The following is a 24,900-nucleotide window of genomic DNA, read 5'->3' as shown; positions in this document are numbered from 1 at the left end:
GTGACACAAACGTATAAAACTAAGGGTTGAAATGCGAGTGTGGGGCAATAAGCAAGATAACAAGACTTGTCACGTGTGTACTGCTCTCTACGTCAGTGTAATTCCCCGCCAGGCAGGAGCAGGTAGACGCTGCTTCACCTCACACCCATTACACTGCGCCTCATATCCGTCACACTGTCCCAGCATCAGGTGTAAGATGGCGGTGCTGGCAGACACATGGTCACACAGGGCAGGATGTACTAAGCCTTAAAAAGCGATAATTTCACCAGACAATCAGCTCCTAACTGTCATTCCTCAAACCCAGCCTGTGACATGGCAATTAGGAGCTGATTGGTAGGTCCTTTATCACTTTTCTAAGCTTAGTACATCCTGCCCACACTGAGGTGCGTAGTGTTATCAGACATCAGCAGCTGAAACTCATAGCCAAGTTGTGGCGGTGTACGGGGATAATGTCCTGTCACAGAGATATGTTTGGTGCCGCGCTGCCTGTGGTGTCGCTGCTCATCGACGTCTGATCCCACCGTTATAAAAGGCAGCGAACCAAACCCAAACCTGTTCTTGTGACGTGACGCTATTGTAAGAGGCCTGGCGGGCCTTCTGGCGGAACGCTGTCGGCACTCGCGAGTGCCGTACTCGCTCCACACCCGCTGCTACTCTTACCTTCGGGTCAGTGATGATCCCGGATCCCTCGTCCCAGTCGGTGGCCCTTCCGCCTGTCCGTCGGGTATATGTTGGTCCCCTTGCTGGTCCGATGTCTGGAGTCTCGGCACCTAGGACGAACTTCAAAACACAACAACAACAGCAACAACAACAACACACGGCACCTTACCTTTCCGAGGGACCTACCGGTGGGGTGCCCGTGCACCGTCACGGGTATTACACCTCGCCCCGTAACTAGTATACGGCGGCGCCCGATGCTAGCGCGTCCGCAACTGCGGTGCGGACCGGGTATGGAAATACGAACAGTGTACAATGGTAACAAACACGATGCTGTAATGGTAAACAGTGTACTATGGTAACAAACACGATGCTGTAATGATAAACGGTGTACTATGGTAACAAACACGATGCTGTAATGATAAACAGTGTACTATGGTAACAAACACGATGCTGTAATGATAAACAGTGTACTACCACTGGTGCGGCACCCCCAGGGTAGTGATGGGGCCTAGCGCCCGCTGCTGCTCAGGCCGTCGCCTGCCTGACGGTGGGGGCAATGTGGGGGGGCCTAGCGCCCAATGTGGCTCAGGCCGTAGCCTGCCTAACTGCGGGGGCAATGTGGGGGGGGGCCTAGCGCCCACTGTGGCTCAGGCCGTAGCCTGCCTGACTGCGGGGGCAATGTGGGAGGGCCTAGCGCCCAATGTGGCTCAGGCCGTAGCCTGCCTGACTGTGGGGGCAATGTGGGAGGGCCTAGCGCCCAATGTGGCTCAGGCCGTAGCCTGCCTGACTGTGGGGGGCAATGTGGGGGCCTGGTGCCCAAGGTGACTCAGGCCGTAGCCTGCCTAACTGCGGGGCACGTGGGGGGGGGCCTCGGCCTAACGCCGGCGTTGGTGGTGCGGTGGGAGCAGACCCGAGGACGGTACCTGCGGGAGAAAAGGGCCTCACCGAGGGCTTACCTGCTCACCGACGTCCGGACCTCCGACTCTAAGTCCTCCGCTGGGCCGCCTCCGCTCACCGCGCCGACGTCCTCCGTCCACACGCCGTCCGAATACTCTGCCCCTTCCTGCCGCGTGCGGGCGTTTAAAACCCCCGCCGCGCGGCTCTCTGGGATGGGTGACGCGGCAGGTCCTCATTGGTCCGCCGCGTCGCCCAGTGATGACGCGCCACAACACGTGGGCGCGCCTGCTGTTGCGGCGGGCGGCAGCGGGGGAAGACGGTTCCGGACCAGTGGTGGGGGGCGGAGTGGGACGCGCCCGCACCCCCACACTTCCCCCCGCCTTTTCCTTTGTGGTCCCCACAAAGACAGGGTTGTGTGACCACTCGAAGTCGGGGTCTGCGAAGCGTGGTGGGGGTACTCCCATGGTGGAACGGGCCGATCTCCGGACCGGTGTGGCTTGTGGCAGGGGGGTTGACGTGGGCTCCCTGGGCGCCCCTCCCTGCCTTGCCGGGGACGAGTCAGTTGTCGGCTCCTCTGTGGGCGTCGGGCTGGTTGCCGCGGTCGCCCCCCCCGTGGTCGGGCTGACTGGTGGCGCCGGAGTTGGTGGGGGTCCCCATAAGTCGAAGAGTGTTGGGCCCAGGGTGGCGGCTGGTTCCCCTGGGGCCACCCTGGCTACTGGGGGGTCGCACCGCACTGGTTCCTCTGCTTCGCCCCTTGGGGCCTGTGGCTCGCAAGGGCGCAGCATGTCTCGATGTAGGGTGCGGGTACAACCGCTGTCGTCCTCGGCTCGCACCTGGTAGACTGGACTGCCGGGAGCTGCCTGCCGCTGCACCACATAGGGCACTACTTCCCACCTCTCGCTCAGTTTGTTCTTGGGCCGTTTCTCCCGGACCCGGACTCGTTGACCCACCTCAAGGGGTTCCATCTGAGCCTGGGGAGGTTGGGGGTGCTCAGCGGAGCTGATGTGGGACTCAGCCATTTCTGCCACCGTCTTTAGGCGACGTCTCTGCTCCTCGACCCATCCACCTTCGGTCCATCGGTCCTCCCCCGTCGGTGTGGTCAAGTCAAGGTCCTGCAGCTCCCGCCCCGGTCGGCCAAACAGCATGAAATAGGGGGAAATGCCTGTGGTCCGGTGTATTCTGTTGTTATATGCCCACACGCACTCCTGGACGAAGTCGGGCCAGCGCCTTCTCTTCTCGGGTGCTAGCGTCCTCAGCATCTGTAAGAGGGTCCGATTAAATCTCTCGCAGGCCCCATTCCCCTGAGGGTGATATGGGGTGGTCCGGGACTTCTGCATGCCATAGGTCTGGCAGAGTCGCTCCATCACCCGGCCTTGGAAGCACGCCCCCTGGTCCGAGTGAATGCGTTCGGGGCACCCATACTTCCGGATGAACTGTTCCACAATGGCTCGGGCGGCCCCCTCCGCTGTCTGGTCCCGGGTGGGGGCCACCACGGTGAACTTGGTGAAGTGATCCGCCATCACCAAGGCATACTGGTATCCGGCCGCCGACTCCCCTAGGGAGACATAGTCCACCATCAGTAGCTCCAGGGGCCTACTTGTCTTGATGGTTTGGACAGGGGCCCGTTGTTCGCTGGGCTTAGTCACCCCACACCTCTCGCACGTTCGGCATACGCCCTCCACCACCCCCTTGAGTCCGGGTAGGAAGTACTGGCGGCGGATCCACTGGAGTGTCTTGGCCACTCCGAAGTGGGCCCCCTCCTCATGGGCCTCTGTCGCCAAGGCCCGGGCTGTAGTTTCGGGGAGGACGATCTGCCACACATTGCGAAGTTCCTGCTCCAGGTAGGCGCGCCGACATAATACGTCCTCCTGGATCGCCATCCGATCCCACTGGTGTAGTATTTTCTGCCCGTTTGCTCCAAGCTGTTCCCTCTCTCGGTGGGAGGGCCAGTGCCCTCCCTTTTTCCAGTCGCGTAGAGCTCTCAGGACGGGGTCCTGCTCCTGTTGGGTGGCCCAATCCTTAGGGGTTCTTTGCAGGAGGAGACCGCAGCTGGTGGCCTGCCGGGACTGGGGGGCTGGTCCGACCCTGGTGAGGTCTGGAATCTCCAGTCCCTCTTGCTCCTCGTCGGTGGGGCCTGTGGGGCCTTCCACTGGAAACCGGGACAGGGCGTCCGCGTTGGCGTTGTCCCTCCCTGGGCGATACTTTATTTTGTGGGGAAATTTTGCCAGTCGGGCAACCCAGCGTTGCTCCAGAGCCCCTAGTTTGGCTGTGCTGAGGTGGGCCAGAGGATTGTTGTCGGTTACGACCTCGAAGTCCACGCCTGTCAAGTACTCCGCAAACTTTTCGGTCACTGCCCATACTAGTGCCAGCAACTCCAGTTTGAACGAGCTGTAGTTATCGGGGTTCCGTTCGGAGTCCCGTAAGCTCCGGCTTCCGTAGGCGATCACCCGCTCCTGGCCGTCCTGTACTTGGGAGAGCACCGCCCCCAACCCCTGGTGGCTTCCGTCGGTATAGACCAAGAACGGTTTGTCGAAGTCCGCATAAGCCAAGACCGGGGCCTGCATGAGGGCGTCTTTAAGCTGGTTGAACGCGTCGTCTTGGGCTCGCCCCCATTCCACTGCCTTCCTCCGGGCGTCTGTCGCTACCCCTCGAAGTAGGTCATGCAAGGGTCCGGCAATCTTGGCAAAGCCCTTGATGAATCTTCGGTAGTACCCCACCAGTCCCAAGAAGGCCCTCACCTCCGTCACAGTGGTCGGAGCTTTCCACCCACGGATCGCGGCAAGTTTGTCGGGGGTCGGCTGGACCCCCTGCTGGGAGACCACATGGCCCAAGTACTCAAGGCTGGGCTTGAGGAGGTGACATTTCCTTGGCTTTAGTTTAAGCCCAAATTGCTCCAACCTTTGCAGGACCAAGTCCAGTCTCCGCAAATGTTCCTCCCACGTTGGGGCGAACACGATGATGTCATCGAGGTAGATCAGAATCGCATCGAAGTTCAAGTCCCCCAGGCAGCGTTCCATGAGGCGTTGGAACGTGGCCGGGGCATTGGAGAGTCCGAAGGGCATCCTGCAAAAATCGAACAGTCCCATGGGGGTGATGAAGGCGGTCTTGGCCTGGTCCTTCTCAGCTACCGGCACCTGCCAGTACCCACTGGCCAGATCTAATGTTGAAAAATAGCGGGATTTACCTAGTGCTGCCAAAGATTCCTCGATCCGGGGCAGCGGGTACGCGTCCCGCACGGTGCAGTGGTTGAGCTTCCGGTAGTCCACGCAGAAGCGTAGCGCGCCATCCTTTTTCTTTACCAGTACGATGGGGGCCGCCCAGGGGCTTTTGCTTTCTCGAATAACCTGGTTGTCCAGCATCTGGCGGATCATGTTCTTTACTTCCTGGTACAATTTGGGCGGGATCGGCCGGTATCGCTCCCGGACAGGGGCGTTGTCCCCCGTGTTGATCTCGTGCTCCAATTCTCGGGTGTAGCCGAAATCTTCCTCGTGCCGCGAGAACGCCTTTTGCCTCTTCCAGAGCATCCGTTCTAGTCTTTTGACGTCGGAGGGGCTGGTCTGTTCCAGAGAGACGTCCATCTGGGCCAGTATGGTTTGGCCGTTCCAGCTGGCAGTGGGTTCCTCAGGTTCTTCCAGGCTCACGGCCAGTGTCCACGGATTCCGGCCATCCGAATCCAGGACTAGGCCTCGTCCTGTCTCCACGCCTCCCGCCGGGATCGCGTCCACCTGTGCGAGGATGGTCCGGGGGGGAATATGGGTGGGGAGGTCCCCCAGGTTACAAATCCGGATGGGGACCATGCCGTTCCGGACCACGGCCAGGACCCGGGCCACAACCAGCCCGGCACCGGACTGGCTGAACCAGCAGGGCTCGATCAGTACCGCCTTACCTTCCAGGCGGTGCTGCGTCCGTACGGGGAAGTCCAACACTACCTCCTGTCGGGGGGGTATCTTTACCCTTTGGTTGTGGTGGGTCTTAATTCGCCCCAAGGGGCCCAGGCCTCGGGCAGACAACCCCTCGCCTAGCTGGACCACTCTCTGTAGGGCCTGTTGTACGGGCTTTTGCATCCCCAGGTATTTCCAATATCGGGGGCCGTTCTCCTGGGCCAGGGCTTGATCTAAGTCCCGCAGTATGTTGGTCCCCAGGATGATGGGCCCATGTCTTAACTCGTCTCCGGCGACTACCATTATTCCTTTCTTTCCAAGGGATTGTCCATACAGTTCCACCTCGAGCCACACAACCCCCAGGATTGGGAGGGGCAAGTTGTTGGCGGCCGTGAGGGTTATCCAGTCTCCCACGTCCGTCCTCTTCAAGTGGCTGTAGTCTTGTTGGAAGCATCTCTCGGACATGGTGGACACCTGGGAACCGGTGTCCAGCAGGCAGCGTTGGCTCTGACCATCTAGCCGCGCTATCACGGTGGGGCATTCTCCAATTAGGTCCGAGGAATGGGCGATATCCACAAAGTCGTCTCTGTTCCTCGCAGTTTTGCCCGCAACTGCGAGGGATGCTAGTTTAAAGCCCTCCTGCGATCGCTCTGGTGGCGGCGGGCCTCTGGACACTCCCGCGCGAAGTGCCCTGGGCGTCCACACTCCCAACACGCCATCTCCCGGGGTCCCCTCCGTCGGGTGTCCTCCGCCCGTCTGCGCGGCTCCTCCCGCCGGCGTGGACGTTGAAAGGAGTCTCCCGTCTCCTCCTCGGCGTCCCTGGTGCTGCCTCCCGGGATTACATTACGGCTTTCAGATTGTTCCACCCGTCGCTTCAGTTTGGACATCTCTTCCTGGACTAGTAGGAGGGCATTGGTCAGGTCCTTGACGCATCCTTCCAGGGGACTGACCTCTGGCTGGGGGGGCGGTGGTGGTGGCTGGGCCTTCGCCAGGGGTTGGGCCTGCTGAAGAGCTATGACGCAGGACCCAAATTCTGCATCCTGGTCCTTGGTCAAGGCCTTTTCCAGCGCGTCGGGGAAGGTCATGGTGGGCTGAGCCTCAATCTTGTCCAGGAGGTGGTTTCGCAGTTGTTTATTCCTCAGGCCGGCCACGAACCGGTCCCGGAGGCCGGAGTCCGCATCTCCGGTCAACCACTTCTCGTCGGGACGCGCCTTGATCTTCTGCGCGCACTTCTGTAAGGCGTTGGCAAACTGGGAGATAGTTTCATCCTCCGTCTGGAATCGCGCGAAGAGGCGCCTCCGGAGCCCATCTGCCGTGGACCTCTCCCGGTAGACGTCCTTGAGGATCTTGTATACCCCGTCGAGGTCCGTCCTCTGCTCTTCCGGTCGCAGCAGCACGGTGTCCCTGGCTTCTCCTTGGAGGAACTGTAGGGCCAGATCCACGTACGCTGAAACTGGCAGGCGGTGTAGCCGGATGACAGAGTCCAGCTGATTCTTCCACTCCTCGAGGGGCCCGCACCCCCACACTATCACCATAGCACATTGCCAATGAAATCCAGGCTAAAGTAGTGGATAGCTGATATAGGGATCAGCTGCCTCCATGCAGAGCAATGATGAATTGCTCTGTCTCCCACTGAATTCAGTTAGCCTTGGTTAATCATCTCCGGTGAATTGATCTGTTGAGGCTATTCAATAAAAGCCCACGGCATCCCGCGATCTGCCCATATGCTGCATTAAATGCCCTGATCGCGGGCGCCGCAAACCTGTTCACCTACAGTATAGCTCCAGGAATGCCGGATACTATGGATCAGTGCGCACTAGCCCGAGACGACCACCTTTTCCTGGGACAGTAAATTACAACTGCTAATTGAATTTGGCCCTTAGTGTTCGAAAATCATTTTCCTTACTAAAGACCTGTGGCTGAGGCCAGCGGGATATGACCCGGCGAGGGCACAGCAAGATACGCCTGTGTGCGACGCCCTCTCCTGGCTATAGCGGTATCAAATACCATCCGATAATAATACTATTAGTGTACGGAGGTGTCACTGCCAGGCTGTGTGTGTAATATTATTATTAGTGTATGGAGGTGTCACTGCCCGGCTGTGTGTGTAATATTATTATTAGTGTACGGAGGTGTCACTGCCCGGCTGTGTGTGTAATATTATTATTAGTGTACGGAGGTGTCACTGCCCGGCTGTGTGTGTAATATTATTATTAGTGTACGGAGGTGTCACTGCCCGGCTGTGTGTATAATATTATTATTAGTGTACGGAGATGTCACTGCCCGGCTGTGTGTGTAATATTATTAGTGTACGGAGGTGTCACTGCCCGGCTGTGTGTGTAATATTATTATTAGTGTACGGAGGTGTCACTGCCCGGCTGTGTGTGTAATATTATTATTAGTGTATGGAGGTGTCACTGCCCGGCTGTGTGTGTGTAATATTATTATTAGTGTATGGAGGTGTCACTGCCCCGGCTGTGTGTGTAATATTATTATTAGTGTATGGAGGTGTCACTGCCCGGCTGTGTGTGTAATATTATTATTAGTGTATGGAGGTGTCACTGCCCGGCTGTGTGTGTAATATTATTATTAGTGTATGGAGGTGTCACTGCCCGGCTGTGTGTGTAATATTATTATTAGTGTACGGAGGTGTCACTGCCCGGCTGTGTGTGTAATATTATTATTAGTGTACGGAGGTGTCACTGCCCGGCTGTGTGTGTAATATTATTATTAGTGTACGGAGGTGTCACTGCCCGGCTGTGTGTGTAATATTATTATTAGTGTATGGAGGTGTCACTGCCCGGCTGTGTGTGTGATATTATTATTAGTGTATGGAGGTGTCACTGCCCGGCTGTGTGTGTAATATTATTATTAGTGTACGGAGGTGTCACTGCCCGGCTGTGTGTGTAATATTATTATTAGTGTATGGAGGTGTCACTGCCCGGCTGTGTGTGTAATATTATTAGTGTACGGAGGTGTCACTGCCCGGCTGTGTGTGTAATATTATTATTAGTGTACGGAGATCTCACTGCCCGGCTGTGTGTGTAATATTATTATTAGTGTACAGAGGTGTCACTGCCCGGCTGTGTGTGTAATATTATTATTAGTGTACGGAGGTGTCACTGCCCGGCTGTGTGTATAATATTATTATTAGTGTATGGAGGTGTCACTGCCCGGCTGTGTGTGTAATATTATTATTAGTGTATGGAGGTGTCACTGCCCGGCTGTGTGTAATATTATTAGTGTACGGAGGTGTCACTGCCCGGCTGTGTGTGTAATATTATTATTAGTGTATGGAGGTGTCACTGCCCGGCTGTGTGTGTAATATTATTATTAGTGGCCCTCATTCCGAGTTGTTCGCTCGCAAGGCGATTATAGCAGAGTTACACACGCTAAGCCGCCGCCTACTGGGAGTGAATCTAAACATCTTAAATGTGCGACCGATGTATTCGCAATATTGCGATCAAAACCGAGTTAGCAGTTTCTGAGTAACTCCAGACTTACTCTGCCTGTGCGATCAATTCAGTGCTTTTCGGTCCCGGCTGACGTCATAAACACACCCAGCGTTCGCCCAAGCACTCCCACCGTTTCTCCAGACACGCCTGCGTTTTTTCCGGAAACGGTAGCGTTTCCAGCCACACGCCCCTAAAACGCCGTACATCCGCCCAGTAACACCCATTTCCTGTCAATCACAATGCGTTCTCCGGAGCGACGAAAAAGCCGTGAGTAAAATTACTTTCTTCTTAGTAAAGTTACTTGACGCATGCGCAGTGCGAACATTACGCATGCGCACTAAGAGAATTCTCACTGCGATGCGATGAAAAATACCGAGCGAACAACTCGGAATGAGGGCCAGTGTACGGAGGTGTCACTGCCCGGCTGTGTGTGTAATATTATTATTAGTGTACGGAGCTGTCACTGCCCGGCTGTGTGTGTAATATTATTATTAGTGTATGGAGGTGTCACTGCCCGGCTGTGTGTGTAATATTATTATTAGTGTATGGAGGTGTCACTGCCCGGCTGTGTGTGTAATATTATTATTAGTGTACGGAGGTGTCACTGCCTGGCTGTGTGTGTAATATTATTATTAGTGTACGGAGGTGTCACTGCCCGGCTGTGTGTGTAATATTATTATTAGTGTACGGAGGTGTCACTGCCCGGCTGTGTGTGTAATATTATTATTAGTGTATGGAGGTGTCACTGCCCGGCTGTGTGTGTAATATTATTATTAGTGTACGGAGGTGTCACTGCCCGGCTGTGTGTGTAATATTATTATTAGTGTACGGAGGTGTCACTGCCCGGCTGTGTGTGTAATATTATTATTAGTGTACGGAGGTGTCACTGCCCGGCTGTGTGTGTAATATTATTATTAGTGTACGGAGGTGTCACTGCCCGGCTGTGTGTGTGATATTATTATTAGTGTATGGAGGTGTCACTGCCCGGCTGTGTGTGTAATATTATTATTAGTGTACGGAGGTGTCACTGCCCGGCTGTGTGTAATATTATTATTAGTGTACGGAGGTGTCACTGCCCGGCTGTGTGTGTGATATTATTATTAGTGTACGGAGGTGTCACTGCCCGGCTGTGTGTAATATTATTATTAGTGTACGGAGGTGTCACTGCCCGGCTGTGTGTGTGATATTATTATTAGTGTACGGAGGTGTCACTGCCCGGCTGTGTGTAATATTATTATTAGTGTACGGAGGTGTCACTGCCCGGCTGTGTGTGTAATATTATTATTAGTGTACGGAGGTGTCACTGCCCGGCTGTGTGTGTAATATTATTATTAGTGTATGGAGGTGTCACTGCCCGGCTGTGTGTGTAATATTATTAGTGTATGGAGGTGTCACTGCCCGGCTGTGTGTGTAATATTATTAGTGTATGGAGGTGTCACTGCCCGGCTGTGTGTGTAATATTATTATTAGTGTACGGAGGTGTCACTGCCCGGCTGTGTGTGTAATATTATTATTAGTGTACGGAGGTGTCACTGCCCGGCTGTGTGTGTAATATTATTATTAGTGTACGGAGGTGTCACTGCCCGGCTGTGTGTGTAATATTATTATTAGTGTACGGAGGTGTCACTGCCCGGCTGTGTGTGTAATATTATTAGTGTACGGAGGTGTCACTGCCCGGCTGTGTGTGTAATATTATTATTAGTGTACGGAGGTGTCACTGCCCGGCTGTGTGTGTAATATTATTATTAGTGTACGGAGGTGTCACTGCCCGGCTGTGTGTGTAATATTATTATTAGTGTATGGAGGTGTCACTGCCCGGCTGTGTGTGTAATATTATTATTAGTGTATAGAGGTGTCACTGCCCGGCTGTGTGTGTAATATTATTATTAGTGTACGGAGGTGTCACTGCCCGGCTGTGTGTATAATATTATTATTAGTGTATGGAGGTGTCACTGCCCGGCTGTGTGTGTAATATTATTATTAGTGTATGGAGGTGTCACTGCCCGGCTGTGTGTAATATTATTAGTGTACGGAGGTGTCACTGCCCGGCTGTGTGTGTAATATTATTATTAGTGTATGGAGGTGTCACTGCCCGGCTGTGTGTGTAATATTATTATTAGTGTACGGAGGTGTCACTGCCCGGCTGTGTGTGTAATATTATTATTAGTGTACGGAGCTGTCACTGCCCGGCTGTGTGTGTAATATTATTATTAGTGTATGGAGGTGTCACTGCCCGGCTGTGTGTGTAATATTATTATTAGTGTATGGAGGTGTCACTGCCCGGCTGTGTGTGTAATATTATTATTAGTGTACGGAGGTGTCACTGCCCGGCTGTGTGTGTAATATTATTATTAGTGTACGGAGGTGTCACTGCCCGGCTGTGTGTGTAATATTATTATTAGTGTACGGAGGTGTCACTGCCCGGCTGTGTGTGTAATATTATTATTAGTGTATGGAGGTGTCACTGCCCGGCTGTGTGTGTAATATTATTATTAGTGTACGGAGGTGTCACTGCCCGGCTGTGTGTGTAATATTATTATTAGTGTACGGAGGTGTCACTGCCCGGCTGTGTGTGTAATATTATTATTAGTGTACGGAGGTGTCACTGCCCGGCTGTGTGTGTAATATTATTATTAGTGTATGGAGGTGTCACTGCCCGGCTGTGTGTGTGATATTATTATTAGTGTACGGAGGTGTCACTGCCCGGCTGTGTGTAATATTATTATTAGTGTACGGAGGTGTCACTGCCCGGCTGTGTGTAATATTATTATTAGTGTACGGAGGTGTCACTGCCCGGCTGTGTGTGTAATATTATTATTAGTGTATGGAGGTGTCACTGCCCGGCTGTGTGTGTAATATTATTAGTGTATGGAGGTGTCACTACCCGGCTGTGTGTGTAATATTATTATTAGTGTACAGAGGTGTCACTGCCCGGCTGTGTGTGTAATATTATTATTAGTGTACGGAGGTGTCACTGCCCGGCTGTGTGTGTAATATTATTATTAGTGTACGGAGGTGTCACTGCCCGGCTGTGTGTGTAATATTATTATTAGTGTATGGAGATGTCACTGCCCGGCTGTGTGTGTAATATTATTATTAGTGTACAGAGGTGTCACTGCCCGGCTGTGTGTGTAATATTATTATTAGTGTACGGAGGTGTCACTGCCCGGCTGTGTGTGTAATATTATTATTAGTGTACGGAGGTGTCACTGCCCGGCTGTGTGTGTAATATTATTATTAGTGTATGGAGCTGTCACTGCCCGGCTGTGTGTGTAATATTATTATTAGTGTACGGAGGTGTCACTGCCCGGCTGTGTGTGTAATATTATTATTAGTGTACGGAGGTGTCACTGCCCGGCTGTGTGTGTAATATTATTATTAGTGTATGGAGATGTCACTGCCCGGCTGTGTGTGTAATATTATTATTAGTGTACGGAGGTGTCACTGCCCGGCTGTGTGTGTAATATTATTATTAGTGTACGGAGGTGTCACTGCCCGGCTGTGTGTGTAATATTATTATTAGTGTATGGAGGTGTCACTGCCCGGCTGTGTGTAATATTATTATTAGTGTACGGAGGTGTCACTGCCCGGCTGTGTGTGTAATATTATTATTAGTGTATGGAGGTGTCACTGCCCGGCTGTGTGTAATATTATTATTAGTGTACGGAGGTGTCACTGCCCGGCTGTGTGTGTAATATTATTATTAGTGTATGGAGATGTCACTGCCCGGCTGTGTGTGTAATATTATTATTAGTGTACGGAGGTGTCACTGCCCGGCTGTGTGTAATATTATTATTAGTGTACGGAGGTGTCACTGCCCGGCTGTGTGTGTAGTATTATTATTAGTGTATGGAGGTGTCACTGCCCGGCTGTGTGTGTAATATTATTATTAGTGTACGGAGGTGTCACTGCCCGGCTGTGTGTAATTTTATTATTAGTGTACGGAGGTGTCACTGCCCGGCTGTGTGTAATATTATTATTAGTGTACGGAGGTGTCACTGCCCGGCTGTGTGTGTAATATTATTATTAGTGTATGGAGATGTCACTGCCCGGCTGTGTGTGTAATATTATTATTAGTGTACGGAGGTGTCACTGCCCGGCTGTGTGTAATATTATTATTAGTGTACGGAGGTGTCACTGCCCGGCTGTGTGTGTAGTATTATTATTAGTGTATGGAGGTGTCACTGCCCGGCTGTGTGTGTGATATTATTATTAGTGTACGGAGGTGTCACTGCCCGGCTGTGTGTGTGTAATATTATTAGTGTATGGAGGTGTCACTGCCCGGCTGTGTGTGTAGTATTATTATTAGTGTATGGAGGTGTCACTACCCGGCTGTGTGTGTAATATTATTATTAGTGTACGGAGATGTCACTGTCCGGCTGTGTGTGTGATATTATTATTAGTGTACGGAGATGTCACTGCCCGGCTGTGTGTGTAATATTATTATTAGTGTATGGAGGTGTCACTGCCCGGCTGTGTGTGTAATATTATTATTAGTGTACGGAGGTGTCACTGCCCGGCTGTGTGTAATATTATTATTAGTGTACGGAGTTGTCACTGCCCGGCTGTGTGTAATATTATTATTAGTGTATGGAGGTGTCACTGCCCGGCTGTGTGTAATATTATTATTAGTGTACGGAGGTGTCACTGCCCGGCTGTGTGTGTAATATTATTATTAGTGTATGGAGGTGTCACTGCCCGGCTGTGTGTGTAATATTATTATTAGTGTACGGAGGTGTCACTGCCCGGCTGTGTGTGTAATATTATTATTAGTGTACGGAGGTGTCACTGCCCGGCTGTGTGTGTAATATTATTATTAGTGTACGGAGGTGTCACTGCCCGGCTGTGTGTGTAATATTATTATTAGTGTACGGAGGTGTCACTGCCCGGCTGTGTGTGTAATATTATTATTAGTGTACGGAGGTGTCACTGCCCGGCTGTGTGTGTAATATTATTATTAGTGTATGGAGGTGTCACTGCCCGGCTGTGTGTGTAATATTATTATTAGTGTATGGAGGTGTCACTGCCCGGCTGTGTGTGTAATATTATTATTAGTGTACGGAGGTGTCACTGCCCGGCTGTGTGTGTAATATTATTAGTGTACGGAGGTGTCACTGCCCGGCTGTGTGTGTAATATTATTATTAGTGTACGGAGATGTCACTGCCCGGCTGTGTGTGTAATATTATTATTAGTGTATGGAGGTGTCACTACCCGGCTGTGTGTAATATTATTATTAGTGTATGGAGGTGTCACTGCCCAGCTGTGTGTGTAATATTATTATTAGTGTATGGAGGTGTCACTGCCCGGCTGTGTGTGTAATATTATTATTAGTGTACAGAGGTGTCACTGCCCGGCTGTGTGTGTGATATTATTATTAGTGTACGGAGGTGTCACTGCCCGGCTGTGTGTGTAATATTATTATTAGTGTACGGAGGTGTCACTGCCCGGCTGTGTGTGTAATATTATTATTAGTGTACGGAGATGTCACTGCCCGGCTGTGTGTGTAATATTATTATTAGTGTACGGAGGTGTCACTGCCCGGTTGTGTGTAATATTATTATTAGTGTACGGAGGTGTCACTGCCCGGCTGTGTGTGTAATATTATTAGTGTATGGAGGTGTCACTGCCCGGCTGTGTGTGTGATATTATTATTAGTGTACAGAGGTGTCACTGCCCGGCTGTGTGTGTAATATTATTATTAGTGTACGGAGGTGTCACTGCCCGGCTGTGTGTGTAATATTATTATTAGTGTATGGAGGTGTCACTACCCGGCTGTGTGTGTAATATTATTATTAGTGTACGGAGGTGTCACTGCCCGGCTGTGTGTGTAATATTATTATTAGTGTATGGAGGTGTCACTGCCCGGCTGTGTGTGTAATATTATTATTAGTGTACGGAGGTGTCACTGCCCGGCTGTGTGTGTAATATTATTATTAGTGTACGGAGGTGTCACTACCCGGCTGTGTGTGTAATATTATTATTAGTGTATGGAGGTGTCACTGCCCGGCTGTGTGTGTAATATTATTATTAGTGTATGGAGGTGTCACTGCCCGGCTGTGTGTGTAATATTATTATTAGTGTATGGAGGTGCCCGGCTGTGTGTGTAATATTATTATTAGTGTACGGAGGTGTCACTGCCCGGCTGTGTGTGTAATATTATTATTAGTGTACGGAGGTGTCACTGCCCGGCTGTGTGTGTAATATTATTATTAGTGTACGGAGATGTCACTGCCCGGCTGTGTGTGTAATATTATTATTAGTGTATGGAGGTGTCACTACCCGGCTGTGTGTAATATTATTATTAGTGTACGGAGCTGTCACTGCCCGGCTGTGTGTGTAATATTATTATTAGTGTATGGAGGTGTCACTGCCCGGCTGTGTGTGTAATATTATTATTAGTGTATGGAGGTGTCACTGCCCGGCTGTGTGTGTAATATTATTATTAGTGTACGGAGGTGTCACTGCCCGGCTGTGTGTGTAATATTATTATTAGTGTACGGAGGTGTCACTGCCCGGCTGTGTGTGTAATATTATTATTAGTGTACGGAGGTGTCACTGCCCGGCTGTGTGTGTAATATTATTATTAGTGTATGGAGGTGTCACTGCCCGGCTGTGTGTGTAATATTATTATTAGTGTACGGAGGTGTCACTGCCCGGCTGTGTGTGTAATATTATTATTAGTGTACGGAGGTGTCACTGCCCGGCTGTGTGTGTAATATTATTATTAGTGTACGGAGGTGTCACTGCCCGGCTGTGTGTGTAATATTATTATTAGTGTATGGAGGTGTCACTGCCCGGCTGTGTGTGTGATATTATTATTAGTGTACGGAGGTGTCACTGCCCGGCTGTGTGTAATATTATTATTAGTGTACGGAGGTGTCACTGCCCGGCTGTGTGTAATATTATTATTAGTGTACGGAGGTGTCACTGCCCGGCTGTGTGTGTAATATTATTATTAGTGTATGGAGGTGTCACTGCCCGGCTGTGTGTGTAATATTATTAGTGTATGGAGGTGTCACTACCCGGCTGTGTGTGTAATATTATTATTAGTGTACAGAGGTGTCACTGCCCGGCTGTGTGTGTAATATTATTATTAGTGTACGGAGGTGTCACTGCCCGGCTGTGTGTGTAATATTATTATTAGTGTACGGAGGTGTCACTGCCCGGCTGTGTGTGTAATATTATTATTAGTGTATGGAGATGTCACTGCCCGGCTGTGTGTGTAATATTATTATTAGTGTACAGAGGTGTCACTGCCCGGCTGTGTGTGTAATATTATTATTAGTGTACGGAGGTGTCACTGCCCGGCTGTGTGTGTAATATTATTATTAGTGTACGGAGGTGTCACTGCCCGGCTGTGTGTGTAATATTATTATTAGTGAATGGAGCTGTCACTGCCCGGCTGTGTGTGTAATATTATTATTAGTGTACGGAGGTGTCACTGCCCGGCTGTGTGTGTAATATTATTATTAGTGTACGGAGGTGTCACTGCCCAGCTGTGTGTGTAATATTATTATTAGTGTATGGAGATGTCACTGCCCGGCTGTGTGTGTAATATTATTATTAGTGTACGGAGGTGTCACTGCCCGGCTGTGTGTGTAATATTATTATTAGTGTACGGAGGTGTCACTGCCCGGCTGTGTGTGTAATATTATTATTAGTGTATGGAGGTGTCACTGCCCGGCTGTGTGTAATATTATTATTAGTGTACGGAGGTGTCACTGCCCGGCTGTGTGTGTAATATTATTATTAGTGTATGGAGGTGTCACTGCCCGGCTGTGTGTAATATTATTATTAGTGTACGGAGGTGTCACTGCCCGGCTGTGTGTGTAATATTATTATTAGTGTATGGAGATGTCACTGCCCGGCTGTGTGTGTAATATTATTATTAGTGTACGGAGGTGTCACTGCCCGGCTGTGTGTAATATTATTATTAGTGTACGGAGGTGTCACTGCCCGGCTGTGTGTGTAGTATTATTATTAGTGTATGGAGGTGTCACTGCCCGGCTGTGTGTGTAATATTATTATTAGTGTACGGAGGTGTCACTGCCCGGCTGTGTGTAATTTTATTATTAGTGTACGGAGGTGTCACTGCCCGGCTGTGTGTAATATTATTATTAGTGTACGGAGGTGTCACTGCCCGGCTGTGTGTGTAATATTATTATTAGTGTATGGAGATGTCACTGCCCGGCTGTGTGTGTAATATTATTATTAGTGTACGGAGGTGTCACTGCCCGGCTGTGTGTAATATTATTATTAGTGTACGGAGGTGTCACTGCCCGGCTGTGTGTGTAGTATTATTATTAGTGTATGGAGGTGTCACTGCCCGGCTGTGTGTGTGATATTATTATTAGTGTACGGAGGTGTCACTGCCCGGCTGTGTGTGTGTAATATTATTAGTGTATGGAGGTGTCACTGCCCGGCTGTGTGTGTAGTATTATTATTAGTGTATGGAGGTGTCACTACCCGGCTGTGTGTGTAATATTATTATTAGTGTACGGAGATGTCACTGTCCGGCTGTGTGTGTGATATTATTATTAGTGTACGGAGATGTCACTGCCCGGCTGTGTGTGTAATATTATTATTAGTGTATGGAGGTGTCACTGCCCGGCTGTGTGTGTAATATTATTATTAGTGTACGGAGGTGTCACTGCCCGGCTGTGTGTAATATTATTATTAGTGTACGGAGGTGTCACTGCCCGGCTGTGTGTAATATTATTATTAGTGTATGGAGGTGTCACTGCCCGGCTGTGTGTAATATTATTATTAGTGTACGGAGGTGTCACTGCCCGGCTGTGTGTGTAATATTATTATTAGTGTATGGAGGTGTCACTGCCCGGCTGTGTGTGTAATATTATTATTAGTGTACGGAGGTGTCACTGCCCGGCTGTGTGTGTAATATTATTATTAGTGTACGGAGGTGTCACTGCCCGGCTGTGTGTGTAATATTATTATTAGTGTACGGAGGTGTCACTGCCCGGCTGTGTGTGTAATATTATTATTAGTGTACGGAGGTGTCACTGCCCGGCTGTGTGTGTAATATTATTATTAGTGTACGGAGGTGTCACTGCCCGGCTGTGTGTGTAATATTATTATTAGTGTATGGAGGTGTCACTGCCTGGCTGTGTGTGTAATATTATTATTAGTGTATGGAGGTGTCACTGCCCGGCTGTGTGTGTAATATTATTATTAGTGTACGGAGGTGTCACTGCCCGGCTGTGTGTGTAATATTATTAGTGTACGGAGGTGTCACTGCCCGGCTGTGTGTGTAATATTATTATTAGTGTACGGAGATGTCACTGCCCGGCTGTGTGTGTAATATTATTATTAGTGTATGGAGGTGTCACTACCCGGCTGTGTGTAATATTATTATTAGTGTATGGAGGTGTCACTGCCCAGCTGTGTGTGTAATATTATTATTAGTGTATGGAGGTGTCACTGCCCGGCTGTGTGTGTAATATTATTATTAGTGTACAGAGGTGTCACTGCCCGGCTGTGTGTGTGATATTATTATTAGTGTACGGAGGTGTCACTGCCCGGCTGTGTGTGTAATATTATTATTAGTGTACGGAGGTGTCACTGCCCGGCTGTGTGTGTAATATTATTATTAGTGTACGGAGATGTCACTGCCCGGCTGTGTGTGTAATATTATTATTAGTGTACGGAGGTGTCACTGCCCGGTTGTGTGTAATATTATTATTAGTGTACGGAGGTGTCACTGCCCGGCTGTGTGTGTAATATTATTAGTGTATGGAGGTGTCACTGCCCGGCTGTGTGTGTGATATTATTATTAGTGTACAGAGGTGTCACTGCCCGGCTGTGTGTGTAATATTATTATTAGTGTACGGAGGTGTCACTGCCCGGCTGTGTGTGTAATATTATTATTAGTGTATGGAGGTGTCACTACCCGGCTGTGTGTGTAATATTATTATTAGTGTACGGAGGTGTCACTGCCCGGCTGTGTGTGTAATATTATTATTAGTGTATGGAGGTGTCACTGCCCGGCTGTGTGTGTAATATTATTATTAGTGTACGGAGGTGTCACTGCCCGGCTGTGTGTGTAATATTATTATTAGTGTACGGAGGTGTCACTACCCGGCTGTGTGTGTAATATTATTATTAGTGTATGGAGGTGTCACTGCCCGGCTGTGTGTGTAATATTATTATTAGTGTATGGAGGTGTCACTGCCCGGCTGTGTGTGTAATATTATTATTAGTGTATGGAGGTGCCCGGCTGTGTGTGTAATATTATAATTAGTGTACGGAGGTGTCACTGCCCGGCTGTGTGTGTAATATTATTATTAGTGTACGGAGGTGTCACTGCCCGGCTGTGTGTGTAATATTATTATTAGTGTACGGAGGTGTCACTGCCCGGCTGTGTGTGTAATATTATTATTAGTGTATGGAGGTGTCACTGCCCGGCTGTGTGTGTGATATTATTATTAGTGTATGGAGGTGTCACTGCCCGGCTGTGTGTGTAATATTATTATTAGTGTACGGAGGTGTCACTGCCCGGCTGTGTGTGTAATATTATTATTAGTGTACGGAGGTGTCACTGCCCGGCTGTGTGTGTAATATTATTATTAGTGTACGGAGGTGTCACTGCCCGGCTGTGTGTGTAATATTATTATTGGTGTACGGAGGTGTCACTGCCCGGCTGTGTGTGTAATATTATTATTAGTGTACGGAGGTGTCACTGCCCGGCTGTGTGTGTAATATTATTATTAGTGTATGGAGGTGTCACTACCCGGCTGTGTGTGTAATATTATTAGTGTATGGAGGTGTCACTGCCCGGCTGTGTGTGTAGTATTATTATTAGTGTACGGAGGTGTCACTGCCCGGCTGTGTGTGTAATATTATTATTAGTGTACGGAGGTGTCACTGCCCGGCTGTGTGTGTAATATTATTATTAGTGTACGGAGGTGTCACTGCCCGGCTGTGTGTGTGTAATATTATTATTAGTGTACGGAGATGTCACTGCCCGGCTGTGTGTGTAATATTATTATTAGTGTATGGAGGTGTCACTACCCGGCTGTGTGTGTAATATTATTATTAGTGTACGGAGATGTCACTGCCCGGCTGTGTGTGAAATATTATTATTAGTGTATGGAGGTGTCACTGCCCGGCTGTGTGTGTAATATTATTATTAGTGTACGGAGGTGTCACTGCCCGGCTGTGTGTAATATTATTATTAGTGTACGGAGGTGTCACTGCCCGGCTGTGTGTAATATTATTATTAGTGTATGGAGGTGTCACTGCCCGGCTGTGTGTAATATTATTATTAGTGTACGGAGGTGTCACTGCCCGGCTGTGTGTGTAATATTATTATTAGTGTATGGAGGTGTCACTGCCCGGCTGTGTGTGTAATATTATTATTAGTGTACGGAGGTGTCACTGCCCGGCTGTGTGTGTGATATTATTATTAGTGTACGGAGGTGTCACTACCCGGCTGTGTGTGTAATATTATTATTAGTGTACGGAGGTGTCACTGCCCGGCTGTGTGTGTAATATTATTATTAGTGTACGGAGGTGTCACTGCCCGGCTGTGTGTGTAATATTATTATTAGTGTACGGAGGTGTCACTGCCCGGCTGTGTGTGTGATAATAAGATTTTACTTACCGATAAATCTATTTCTCGTAGTCCGTAGTGGATGCTGGGACTCCGTAAGGACCATGGGGAATAGCGGCTCCGCAGGAGACAGGGCACAAGAATAAAAGCTTTAGGATCAGGTGGTGTGCACTGGCTCCTCCCCCTATGACCCTCCTCCAAGCCTCAGTTAGGATACTGTGCCCGGACGAGCGTACATAATAAGGAAGGATATTGAATCCCGGGTAAGACTCATACCAGCCACACCAATCACACCGTATAACTTGTGATCTGAACCCAGTTAACAGTATGATAAAACGAAAAGGAGCCTCTGAAAAGATGGCTCACAACAATAATAACCCGAATTTTTGTAACAATAACTATATACAAGTATTGCAGACAATCCGCACTTGGGATGGGCGCCCAGCATCCACTACGGACTACGAGAAATAGATTTATCGGTAAGTAAAATCTTATTTTCTCTGACGTCCTAGTGGATGCTGGGACTCCGTAAGGACCATGGGGATTATACCAAAGCTCCCAAACGGGCGGGAGAGTGCGGATGACTCTGCAGCACCGAATGAGAGAACTCCAGGTCCTCCTTAGCCAGGGTATCAAATTTGTAGAATTTTACAAACGTGTTCTCCCCTGACCAAGTAGCTGCTCGGCAAAGTTGTAAAGCCGAGATCCCTCGGGCAGCCGCCCAAGATGAGCCCACTTTCCTTGTGGAATGGGCTTTTACCGATTTTGGCTGTGGCAGGCCTGCCACAGAATGTGCAAGCTGAATTGTACTACAAATCCAACGAGCAATCGTCTGCTTAGAAGCAGGAGCACCCAGCTTGTTGGGTGCATACAGGATAAACTGCGAGTCAGATTTTCTGACTCCAGCCGTCCTGGAAACATATATTTTCAGGGCCCTGACAACGTCAAGGAACTTGGAGTCCTCCAAGTCCCTAGTAGCCGCAGGTACCACAATAGGTTGGTTCATGTGAAATGCAGAAACCACCTTAGGTAGAAATTGAGGACGAGTCCTCAATTCTGCCCTGTCAGATGAAAAATTAAGTAAGGGCTTTTATATGATAAAGCCGCCAATTCTGACACACGCCTGGCTGAAGCCAGGGCTAACAGCATCGTCACCTTCCATGTGAGATATTTTAAGTCCACAGTGGTGAGTGGTTCAAACCAATGTGACTTTAGGAAACTCAACACAACATTGAGATCCCAAGGTGCCACTGGAGGCACAAAAGGAGGCTGTATATGCAGTACCCCTTTTACAAATGTCTGAACTTCAGGCACTGAAGCCAGTTCTTTCTGGAAGAAAATCGACAGGGCCGAAATTTGAACCTTAATGGACCCTAATTTTAGGCCCATAGATAGTCCTGTTTGCAGGAAATGGAGGAAACGACCCAGTTGAAATTCCTCTGTAGGGGCCTTCTTGGCCTCACACCACGCAACATATTTTCGCCAAATGCGGTGATAATGTTTTGCGGTTACGTCCTTCCTGGCCTTGACCAGGGTAGGGATGACTTCATCTGGAATGCCTTTTTTCCTCAGGATCCGGCGTTCAACCGCCATGCCGTCAAACGCAGCCGCGGTAAGTCTTGGAACAGACAAGGCCCCTGCTGGAGCAGGTCCTTTCTTAGAGGTAGAGGCCACGGTTCGTCCGTGAGCATCTCTTGAAGTTCCGGGTACCAAGTCCTTCTTGGCCAATCCGGAACCACGAGTATAGTTCTTACTCCTCTCCTTCTTATGATTCTCAGTACTTTTGGTATGAGAGGCAGAGGAGGGAACACATACACTGACTGGTACACCCACGGCGTTACCAGAGCGTCCACCGCTATTGCCTGAGGGTCCCTTGATCTGGCGCAATATCTGTCTAGTTTTTTGTTTAGACGGGACGCCATCATGTCCACCTTTGGTTCTTCCCAACGGTTTACTATCAGGTGGAAGACTTCTGGGTGAAGTCCCCACTCTCCCGGGTGGAGGTCGTGTCTGCTGAGGAAGTCTGCTTCCCAGTTGTCCACTCCCGGAATGAACACTGCTGACAGTGCTATCACATGATTTTCCGCCCAGCGAAGAATCCTTGCAGCTTCTGCCATTGCCCTCCTGCTTCTCGTGCCGCCCTGTCTGTTTACGTGGGCGACTGACGTGATGTTGTCCGATTGGATCAATACCGCCTGACCCTGAAGCAGGGGTTTCGCTTGACTTAGGGCATTGTAAATGGCCCTTAGTTCCAGAATGTTTATATGAAGAGATGTTTCCATGCTTGACCACAAGCCCTGGAAATTTCTTCCCTGTGTGACTGCTCCCCAGCCTCTCAGGCTTGCATCCGTGGTCACCAGGATCCAATCCTGAATGCCAAATCTGCGGCCCTCTAGTAGATGAGCACTCTGCAGCCACCACAGAAGAGACACCCTTGTCCTTGGCGACAGGGTTATCCGCTGATGCATCTGAAGATGCGATCCGGACCATTTGTCCAGTAGATCCCACTGAAAAGTTCTTGCATGGAATCTTCCGAATGGAATCGCTTCGTAAGAAGCCACCATTTTTCCCAGGACCCTCGTGCACTGATGCACTGACACCTGGCCTGGTTTTAGGAGGTTCCTGACTAGCTCGGATAACTCCCTGGCCTTCTCCTTCGGGAGAAACACCTTCTTCTGGACTGTGTCCAGAATCATTCCTAGGAACAGTAGACGTGTCGTTGGAATCAGCTGCGATTTTGGAATATTTAGGATCCACCCGTGCTGACGTAACACTACCTGAGATAGTGCTACTCCGACTTCTAACTGTTCCCTGGACCTTGCCCTTATCAGGAGATCGTCCAAGTAAGGGATAATTAAGATGCCTTTTCTTCGAAGAAGAATCATCATTTCGGCCATTACCTTGGTAAAGACCCGAGGTGCCGTGGACAACCCAAACGGCAGCGTCTGAAACTGATAATGACAGTTTTGTACTACAAACCTGAGGTACCCTTGGTGAGAAGGGTAGATTGGGACGTGGAGATAAGCATCTTTGATGTCCAGAGACACCATATAGTCCCCTTCTTCCAGGTTTGCTATCACCGCTCTGAGTGACTCCATCTTGAATTTGAACCTTTTTATGTAAGTGTTCAAGGATTTCAGATTTAAAATTGGTCTCACCGAGCCGTCCGGCTTCGGTACCACAAACAGCGTGGAATAATACCCCTTTCCCTGTTGTAGGAGGGGTACCTTGATTATCACCTGCTGGGAATACAGCTTGTGAATGGCTTCCAAAACTGCCTCCCTGTCGGAGGGAGACTTTGGTAGAGCAGACTTCAGGAACCGGCGAGGGGGAAACGCCTCGAATTCCAGTTTGTACCCCTGCGATACTACCTGTAGAATCCAGGGGTCCACTTGCGAGTGAGCCCACTGCGCGTTGAAATTCTTGAGACGGGCCCCCACCATGTCTGAGTCTGCTTGTAAAGCCCCAGCGTCATGCTGAAGACTTGGCAGAAGCAGGGGAGGGCTTCTGCTCCTGGGAAGCGGCTGCATGGTGCAGTCTTTTTCCTCTTCCTCTGCCCCGGGGCAGAAAAGAGTGGCCTTTAGCTCGCTTGTACTTATGGGAACCTAAGGACTGAGTTTGAAAAGACGGTGTCTTTTTCTGCTGATGTGAAGTGACCTGGGGTAAAAAGGTGGACTTTCCAGCCGTTGCCGTGGCCACCAGGTCCGATAGACCAGCCCCAAATAACTCCTCCCCTTTATACGGCAATACTTCCATATGTCGTTTGGAATCCGCATCCCCTGACCACTGTCGCATCCATAACGCTCTTCTGGCAGAAATGGACATAGCACTTACTCTTGATGCCAGGGTGCAAATATCCCTCTGTGCATCACGCATATATAGTAATGCATCCTTCAAATGCTCTATAGTTAACAATATATTGTCCCTATCCAGGGTATCAATATTTTCAGTCAGGGAATCCGACCACGCGACTCCAGCACTGCACATCCAGGCTGAGGCGATTGCTGGTCGCAGTATAACACCAGTATGTGTGTATATACTTTTTAGGATATTTTCCAGCCTTCTATCAGCTGGTTCTTTGAGGGTGGCCGTATCAGGAGACGGTAACGCTACTTGTTTAGATAAACGTGTGAGCGCCTTATCTACCCTAGGGGGTGTTTCCCAACGCGTCCTAACCTCTGACGGGAAAGGATATAGTGCCAATAATTTATTAGAAATTAGCAGTTTTTTGTCGGGGGAAACCCACGCATTATCACACACCTCATTTAATTCATCTGACTCAGGAAAAACTATTGGTAGTTTTTTCACACCCCACATAATACCCTTCTTTGTGGTACTTGTAGTATCAGAAATGTTCAATGCCTCCTTCATTGCCGTGATCATGTAACGTGTGGCCCTACTGGACATTACGCTGACATTATCACTTAATTCTTTAAA

Source organism: Pseudophryne corroboree, assembly GCF_028390025.1.
Source record: "Pseudophryne corroboree isolate aPseCor3 chromosome 2 unlocalized genomic scaffold, aPseCor3.hap2 SUPER_2_unloc_1, whole genome shotgun sequence".
In the NCBI taxonomy this organism is placed as follows: domain Eukaryota; kingdom Metazoa; phylum Chordata; class Amphibia; order Anura; family Myobatrachidae; genus Pseudophryne; species Pseudophryne corroboree.
This window is presented reverse-complemented; position numbering follows the sequence as displayed.